The 9,538-nt window shown below is 40.0% G+C and overlaps 1 long non-coding RNA gene across 1 annotated transcript; it reads left to right on the top strand.

Moving 5' to 3' along the window:
• Positions 1-858: 858 nt before the first annotated feature.
• On the top strand, positions 859-6,324 carry LOC147824644 (uncharacterized). Its single transcript, XR_015441966.1, has 3 exons — positions 859-1,285; positions 2,170-2,406; positions 4,859-6,324. It is a non-coding gene; the product is annotated as an uncharacterized LOC147824644 (long non-coding RNA).
• Positions 6,325-9,538: the final 3,214 nt, after the last annotated feature.

The raw sequence follows: 9,538 nt of genomic DNA, 5'->3' as shown, positions 1-9,538 counted from the left end.
ACTTGCTTTCTGTTGCTTCTGTGTGTTTATGTATAGGTGTGTGTGTTCCTGCGTATGTTACTGTGCATGTGTCTTCCTTGCCTATTTGTCTCGAAGTTTCATTTCCTTTTGTAATCTAGGGCAGGAACACCAATGTTAGTAGAGATTCCAAGGAGAAAGAACCATACCAGGGTCAAGAAAGTGGGGATGGTGACCTCAATTCTCATTGCAGAAGACATGTTCCACACAGTTTTCTAACACTTCTAACTTATAGAACCATGATTTGTTCTTATTTTTTTAAACTCTCTTCCTTGTTTTGTCCCAGTGATGCAGACTTTTCTAACATATGCATATTAATAACTAAAGCCCACATCACCCTCTTTGTCTCATGTCCAGCTTTTCTTCTTAGCTAAACCTCATTCTACTCACTGTCTCCTTTCTCTTCTTCACTGCAAGGAAACCTATTAATGCCCTTATAAAATATACAGCACCTAAGAACTGACATTACTGGGAACTTTAGCTCCTCTTACCAGCCCTCCTATTTACGGAGGAAGTACTTTTTCCAAATTTTTGAAAGAGACATATCACTGAGTGAGTTTTTATAGAGGATAGAAAACCCTCACCCACATGCATCATCATCTGCCTCAGTCATAGATTCCCATGCATGTGAAATTAGCATTGTGTGATCCTGTATGGCAAGGCACACAGTTATTAAAAACAATTTTGGCTTCTTCCTGGAATTTAAGGATTTAGGAGGTATGAATTTGTTCATTCATTTATTTGACAATTCAGATTGAGGTCCTGGATGCCAGACACAGCATACAAAGCTCAACTCTGCCTATAAATTAGCAGGGAGCACTCAGCCTAGGTGTCTGGGAAACAATTTTAACCAGCATTTCTGGGATCAGGAAGAGCTGAGTTCACATTCCCAAGCTCTGTTGTTTAATTAACATAGAACCGTAAGCCGTGGGTCTAACTTCTCTAGATCTCAATTTCCTCACTGAAAAAGTAAGAAGGTGTGGCACTTGCAGAGTGGGATACAGTGGTGGATACATGACCTGCTATACAGAAAGAGTGGGCAAAAAGTGAGGCGCTCAGCAAGAGTTCATTCCTTTTCCTTTCCATGCTTAGCCTTTCTCCCCTTTGATGCATAGCTCTTCATAACCCCCCATCTGGCCTTATTTTGTTCAATAACAGCCACCAGGAGAGAAGCAAGACCTGCTGGCCTTCCCTTCCCCACACACATTTTGTTGGTTTAAAGGACCTCTGTGCCCATGAAAAGAACAGTGTGCTGTTCCAGCCCAGGGTGAGTTTACTGCTGGCTGCTCCCTGTAATTTAAAGGGTTAATTTGCTTTCATGTTGCTCCCTATGAGAAGCACTGTTATTATGGGATGTAGGTTCCCACAAAAATAAAGAGAAATGCCTTTTTCAAAGCCGAGACTGGCAAGACCATAGTTAATTTCCATGAGAGTCAAGAGAGCAAAACTCTGGGCAAGTCTTTGAAAATTCACTTGGGACGTGTTATGTCAGAGTCAGTGCTTAAGAGACAGGAATCCCATACCTTGAGTTCACTTTCCCATGAAAGCTGGGGGAGGACTGCAGGAAACATAAGCAATGTACCTTTACTCTACCCATCCCTCTCCGGCCTCTCCACCTTCCCTCCCACTCTGGTCTGCAACCTGAAAAATTCTAGCACTTTGAAGTAACTTTCTTTAACTCTTTGCTACTCAGGGTATGGCCAGTGGGCCAACACTTTCAACCTCCCCTGGGAGCTTGTTAGATACCCAGACCTACTGAGTCAGAGTTTGCTTCTTCCCAGGTCCCACAGGGACTCAGGAGCACCCTGGAGGTTGGGGGCAGCCATTTACCTGGCAGTGTAGGAAGGACTGCATACAGCTGCATTTGCTAACTTTGGGAATGCTGACAAAAGTCCTCTTGTTATGTCTTTTTATTTATTTATTTGTTTGTTTATTTATTTATTTATTTATTTGGTTTTTGTTACCGGGGATCAAACTTGGGACCTTGCGCTTGCCGGGCTGGCACCAGAACCACTGAGCTAAATCCCAGGCCCTTGTTATATCTTTTTAATTTTTATTTTCCCATTATAAAATTTTTTGATATAAAGAGCATCATAACACCAAACCCTCTCAGGTCAAAAATTTCATTTTGAAACTTGTGTGTTCTCACAGATCCCACTGGAAACCTGCAAGTGGATGCAGTGGTGCTTGGCTACAGAATATCATTGTCTAATTGGGATTTTATCACCATGAGTCATGAGCGACACAGGGGAGCTTTTAAAACTGCTCTTCAGTTTGGGGTTTTTCTGGGCAGCAGTTTTATCCAGGACTCTGGGCAAAGTTGATAGTTTTTGTCTGATTTCAACCAGAGCAAGGGAAAATAAAGGGTGGAAACAACTGACACAAAAGGTAAGCACTATCTGAAGCTAGTAGTACCTTGTAAAACTAAGATTTTTGTTTGTTTTTCAGTTCGTTTTGTTGTTGTTTTTTATGCTAAGACAAAGATGTGGACTAAAAAAAAACTGAGTATGCAAAATATGCAGTTAATGTCCAAGTTATAATTATAACATGCAGTTTAATTATATCATGAAGTCATGGATTTCTGACTCATTGGTAAACAACGTTTATTAGCAAATAGGTGTTGAGCATTGGGATATGTGAAGACAAATTTTATTAGAAGGCCTCTTGAGAAATATGAAATGAAGACATTTTTTCCTTTGTGTTTATGGCTCACCAGCCTCCATCTCCCAGCAGCGAAAGCCATACTGGTGAGCCCCAAATAAGGAGAAAGGATGAGGAGAGCTGAATCCTACTCAAGATCTACTGATGGCATCACCAGAGAAGTTACTAAGCAGAGCCTTAGTTTGCTGCCCCGGCCTTTCTAACCCTATGTACTACATACTACAAACCCTTCCCTGTTTCCCTTCATCCAGGAGAGAGGAGGAAGGGGGCCTTCAAATTGGTCTGGGGACAAAACTTTTCAAAGAAGCAGGTTGGTGGGCATGGGCTGAGCCATGTGACAGGCAGTCCCTTCACACTGTGGCCTAATGAGGCCCGGTATGCTTTGAAGGCCTCCCATGGTGGTGGTCTTGACATGTCTTTCAGTGGACACTGATATTTATCACCAATTCATAACAAACTATTTTGCTGACAGAAGGAAGAGGAGGGAGGGGAAGGGGAAAGGAGTGGGAAGCTGATAAGAGTCTACATTTAGACAGGGTTTAGAAAGATCGATACAGGCCTGCTTCGTGCCTCTTATCGGGATGCTATATGAATGCCTCAGCATCTTCCCTGGTACATAGGGTGCTGCAGGCTTTCACTGTGCCTCTGAGCTCCTGGTTGTTAAAGTTGTCGCAGATACTGAGAAAACACATCCCATGTTTATGTCAGTTTATGTGTGTACAGGCAATTGCAAAACCTCATGGAGCTGTGTGTTTAGACCTATGCATTTTGATTTACGTCACTTAATAAAAGAAATAACTCACTTAAATACTTTAGCTGCGCAGGAGTGACAGGAAGGGAGGAGGTTGCATGGGAAAGTGATTGGCTTGCTTTAAGAGGAGGGGACCTGGGAGTCCTTTCACCATTTCTTCTTTGAAACCAACAGGCCAGGCAGTCTGAAGCCTGCTGTCCCTGGACAGGGAAGGGAGGGGTGCTGCTCAGTGGGCGCCTGAGAGGTGCTGGCAGCCTCTGTTCTTGACTTGGGGGTGAATCCCCAGATGTCAGCTTCATGACAAATCATTGAGCTGTGTGTCATTGTTTTCTGTATGTGGGTTATATATTGACATAAAAGTTTTTCAAACTTCTGTACCATGCAAAAGACCACAAAGAGCATGTATAAAAACACATGCTTACAAATTAACTAAAAGATTATGCATTGCAAGCATTCCTAGATCCAGCTTTGTGTGTAAATTAGAATATACAAGAAAGAGATGAACATAACCTCCCCCCCAACTTTCTGCCTTACTGATTGCTTCTAAGAGAGCCAAAGAAGTTCATCAGTCACCCAGACAGTGGGGAAAACTTAATTAAAAGATTTTATCTCTGGGGTTATTTCCTAGCCTGAGCCATGCTAATCCCACAGGTTTTTTTTGTCCTTCCTTGGAAACAGGAGCCAACAATTATTTTCTCAAATGCATTTAAGCAAATCTGACATCCCTCAGTGCCTTTGTACTTGCTATGGCCTCTGGTCCCCACAGAATCCTGGAGAGTTTATGTCCACATCTGCTTCAGGACCTAACTAAAATCTTTTGCAGTGGCAAAATCTACAATTGTTGTCATGCCTTCTTTGACATTTCCTAATGCCTTTCTTGGTCTTGTCTTTTTTTTTTTTTATTATTCGTACTTGCTTCCAGTACATAATGATTACATTTATTGTGAGGAGCTGGTACGTGGGCATAACACCTCTAATTCTCTTTTTATCCCCTCTCTGCTCCTTCAATCTCTTGTTCCCCTTCCCATTTGAAAAAGATCTCCCTACTTTCTATTATCTGTCATTTATTTCATATTTGGGTTACCATTTTGCCTGGGTTTTTTCTTCTGAACTTCTATAAATTGTACTTCAGTTTCTCTCTTTTCTTTCTTTGTCTCTGTCTCTCCTCCTCATGTTAGGGCAAAAACTTTTATTGGCTTCGTTCACTGCACCTCCAGTACTTCTGGGACATAGAACAATGCCTGGCACATAGTAGGTGCTCACTACACTGTGACTAGATTCATTGAATAACTAAATAGGGAGGGTAGAAGTTGATGCTGATATTAAGAGGACAGTGTTTGATATAATAAATTCATTGTTTACAAATGGCTTTTGTGGTTAAATAATCTATTTTATCTTTTTCCATCATGTTTTACTATTTACTTAAAGTTGCTGCAGGTGGAATACATTTTGCATGTTACAGGTGTGGAGCTGGACCTAAAACCCTTATTTATATCATCAGTTTCATCATAACTCATGTTCTGAATTACAAACATCATGTGAACCACCCCTTGAAACATGACCTCTTTACATGATCAGAACATACCTCCAGTGACCCCCAGGTCAAACTGAGGCTTCCATCTGCACTCGCCAGACATTTATTGCTGATAATTATTACACCAGTTGAAGGACGTATTTTCTAGCTGATATCCTGCTGTTGTTATGAGGGGAATTGATTTTAATTGCCAGTTTCCTGCATTTTTCTTCAACATATAGTCTTCCCTAGGGGGAAAAAAAAGATCTCGATGAAAATTCCACACGTTACTGGGATTATTTCACAAACAGAGCATTCTTGATTTTGGAATTCCCCACCCCATCCCCCAACTCTGAACTGGGTTTACCCACGCAGAAAACTTCAATTCCTTTGGAAATGACAGGAAAACAGGGCAAAATGTTATCTTTGAGCTATGCCATTTTGGGTCCCAGTGGATGCAGGCTGTGAACACACAGCCAGTGTGGCTGATAGTGGACAGGAAACACCAGTGTCGACACAGCAATCCCAACCTGGCACCAAATGTGAATGGGACACAGTTACTCTAATGCCAGGTCACCTCAGCATGAGCAACACTGGGCTGCAGGTACAGATGCTGGGATCTGGAGCTTGAGGAGCTGAGGACATTTCACAGACAATGAGACTGAAGTCTGGCCACCAGGGAGGGTGGAGTTTATTTGTCCACTGTCAGAGGATGAGCAAGGCAGAAAAATAGGCCCCAGATCCAAGTCTTCTTTGGCTCCATTATCAGGAAAACAGGACAATGTTATACAGAAATAAAATGTACCATCATTTGGATTTTATCCTGGCACAGATTTGCACTGACATCAGTTCACAACAGCTCCAATGTGAAATTTATCTTCATGGAAATGTGACCTTTGGCTGCCAGGAGACTGAAAATTATAGCCAACATTCGGGCAAATAAAGATAAAGAAGCTTGGGCAGGACAAATGCTGCATTTCCTGCACACAGTTTTAGAATTCTCCTGTCCCAGGAATGAATAGGACACAAATGGATGCAGTCAGCCATCGGGAAACTGGTGCTTTATCTGCACATTACTCATGGCGATGAAGTAGATAATCATGTTGCATGGATGGGGACAAGATGACTAATTGATATTGCTATGAACAAATGACTTGTGATATGTGCCAGACAAGCAGGCAACGCTTATCCGAAAAGTATCCAATTTAACTCAATAGCGTGTGCTGAAGATGTTTTTGTTTTTACATTCAGGCAGGAAATGATTGTATGTGTGTATGTGTGTGTGTGTGTGTGTGTGTGTTATTCATGTGCAAATGATTTATGATTTTTCAAGTGTTGAATTTGTTGCCTATTCATTTTTTCAAACACAAGTTAGATTTTAATTAAATCGCATGTGTTTTTTTTCTTTTTTTAATAAATTTTATTATATTTTAAACTCAACATGTATGTATATTTTACTCTGACTATCTTTAGGCTATGATTTAATAACATTGGTCTTAGTTTGCCCTGGTGTATGTTTTAGCTTTTCCTATTAGTTTCTTGCATTTATACAGCTGTTTTCAAAGTAGCTGTGAAATATTTTTAAAATTTCTTCCAAAGGGAAGAAATTTAGTATAAGCAATGTAGAAAAATAAGGGGAGAAAAAGTAAACATTCTTCTGCGGAATTCTGTCAGTGTATTTCAGATATACCAGGAAATCGGCTAAGCTAAGCAAACATAGACATTTTTATATGGCAAGAACAAAGTAATAGCCTTTTTTACTTCAATAAATCACTGTCATGATTGTCCCAAAGCGATGTGATTTGAGAAATAGGCTTTGGGGGAAGTCCTCCTTCCCAAAATATCCACCTTATCTGGCTTTCCCTGATAGCTGAAATTCCACTGTTTAAGAGGGCTGCTATAGAACTAAGGGGTGCAAAAATCTGTGCATAAGAAGGAGCAGCTGATATATTTACACTTCAGGGTGAGGTGTTTAATCAAATGTGATAACTAACTGAGATGTGTTTTTCTTGTGAAGCCACTGACTTCCAAGAGGGAAGGGTGTCAAGATAGTGGTGGGAAGGTCCTGACAGCCAAGGTAGGAAGGTGTTAAAGACAAAAGTCAACATCTTCCTGATAGGTTGGTCTATGTCTCAGTCCCTGTTAATCCTCAAGTCTGTGAGTTAAAAAGATGAGACAGGAGGCTGGGCACATAAGAATCTGTGGGTGTGCTAGCTTTTCTCAATTACCTGAGCTGCCTCTTCACCCCAGAATTCCTGAAAGATATTTCTAGTAGAACTGTTTTGTACATATGAGCAAAGAAGACACAGAAAATATTTGAGAATCATTAGCAAACTTACCCATTTTTTAATCAAAATAACTTCAGCCTCATGGCTGCTATTAGAGAAGGCTGGTATGGTATAACCATAGCTCTGCACCTTTAAGACAAAACAAAGAAGCATATCCATTTCTGGAGTGGTCTCTGCCTGTCCTGTGGACAGTTTTCCTTTCTCTCTAGTCCTTCTGTCCCTTTCTCCTACCATGCATGTCTTTTCACATGGCAAGGAGAAGGCCAAGCTGCCCATGGTCATGGTGGAGCCCTGAGTCTTGTCTCAGAGAAAGTAAACTTTGTGTTTATGTGGTGAATACATCAGATTATGAACTTCCAAGAGGCATGGTTTTTGGCTAAGTGGGGTGGCCTCGTTGAGTAGCCAGGAATCCATCTATAAGGGAGAGATGTCCACATACCTCAGAACTCTAGACAATCACATTCCACCTTTACCATTTGTCTGTCTATGAACTACATATATATTCACTTACACAGTTTTACCGTGTTGTTAAAGAATACTTTCCAACAATGTAAAACATCTCTTACCTATCGAATGAACATGTATAACAGAGTTCTTCAGCTTTAAAATGAGGGGACTAGTACCACAGAAAATGAGTCCCCAAAACAAATAGAGTATCAGAGCATTTGACAAAGACTTAGAATAAAATGAATAAAAGTGAAATACAAGACTGGTTAATGTCTCATAGGGCAACCAAATAGTTACCTTAGTGGTTATCTTTTCTACCAGATAAAAGACTCTTGATTCTTTACTGGATAAAAATCAACAAAGTCTATTTTTGCTCCTAAATAGTGAGTCTAATAAGAGTGAATATCATGTCTTTCAACTTACTCAAAATAATTAATTTGAAAAGAAAACTTTGTGTCATATCCATAAACAGAGACCTATCTGATTTTCCACCAGCAGCAATTAACACCTAGTGGTTGTCACAAAAAGACAGATCTACAAAATTGGAATAACACTCAGGCTTCTTTCACTGAGCTGTGAAGTTTGAAAGAGTAAAGACAATGAAGCATGCCTCACACAGCCTCACCACTGTATGTATGAATGTAAGTTGCCTAACATTTACTGGCTTTAAAACAATACACAAAATCATATTCATATCCTTCTCCATGTGTTTGTAGAGGAAAACTCTAGCTTGTTAGCAGAACAAAATCTAGATGATTATTTTGAAGAGGAAAAATGAATATTTAAAGTAAAGTACCCAACCTGTATTTGTTCCTGGAGAATGAAGTGATGAAAACAAAGAAAAATGTGGGAGAGCATAGTCAATATAAAGAAACTGGTTGAAGGGAGGGCAAAATAGTGAAGGAGATACATAGAAGGAAATAGAGGTTTTAGTGAACCCCAAAATAAAATTTAAAAATCTGCCCTTGAAGAAAATGTTTGGAGATTATTAATACATGATCATCAGACACCCCCAGTAAGAAACACCTTCCCCATTAATCAAATGTTCTGAATGGTATTGAAACAAGTTGGTTGTGGGTGGTATCTTCTGATTTTTACCTGCTGATTTTCCTTTAATTCAGGGAGACCTGATACATAGAAGGACTTTCTCCATTTCAAAAAATATTTGTACTATAATTGCTATGTGGTGGGATCTTCCTTTGAGGAGTTTATATCAAATGAAAAAAGACAGAGAACATGCATAGGAGATGAGAGTGTCAAAGACTTTGACAGAGCAGAACTCAGGGTGTTGAGGTCCATATTTCTCCAGAGCAGGAAAGTGGCCTGATCACAGGAAGAAGACTCTGATGCTTGGAAGCTGGTCAGATGCCACTTTGTACCATTTGAAGAAGAATGACTGGGATGGGGGGACATGATGGATGATGAAGGTAAAGGAAAGTGGTACTGCTGATGCTGAGCCAGGGAAAAGATGAGGAGGTGAACTGGGAAAGGATCATGAAGAATGTCACATGGGGGGGTCCTTCTTATTCTTTTGCCAGAATGACTGAATAGAAATGATGAAAAAGCAGCTTTAGTACATTGTGAGAGTGTTGTAAGGAATGAATAATACCAAGAATGGAATATGCTATGCTTTAAGGTTGTCAGCTCCTGACCACAAAGACAGTCAAATAATATTAAATTATCACATATTATGGCTGCTAACCAAGTAATCGCTTCATAGGAAACACTTGAGAATTGCTTCCTACTCTTCTGTGATGTCAATAGTGGAATGATTAATTTAAAATATTTTTAATTTAAAAGAATTTGAGTATATTCCTTCAACAAAACTAAGCTTACTGATGCTATATTGCCTCTAATCAA

Source organism: Heterocephalus glaber, unplaced genomic scaffold (assembly GCF_053883595.1).
Source record: "Heterocephalus glaber isolate CG9 unplaced genomic scaffold, H.glaber_assembly_v1.0 deba00001532, whole genome shotgun sequence".
In the NCBI taxonomy this organism is placed as follows: domain Eukaryota; kingdom Metazoa; phylum Chordata; class Mammalia; order Rodentia; family Bathyergidae; genus Heterocephalus; species Heterocephalus glaber.
Note: the sequence above shows the minus strand (reverse complement) of the source record. Positions and strands in the feature narration are given on the sequence as shown.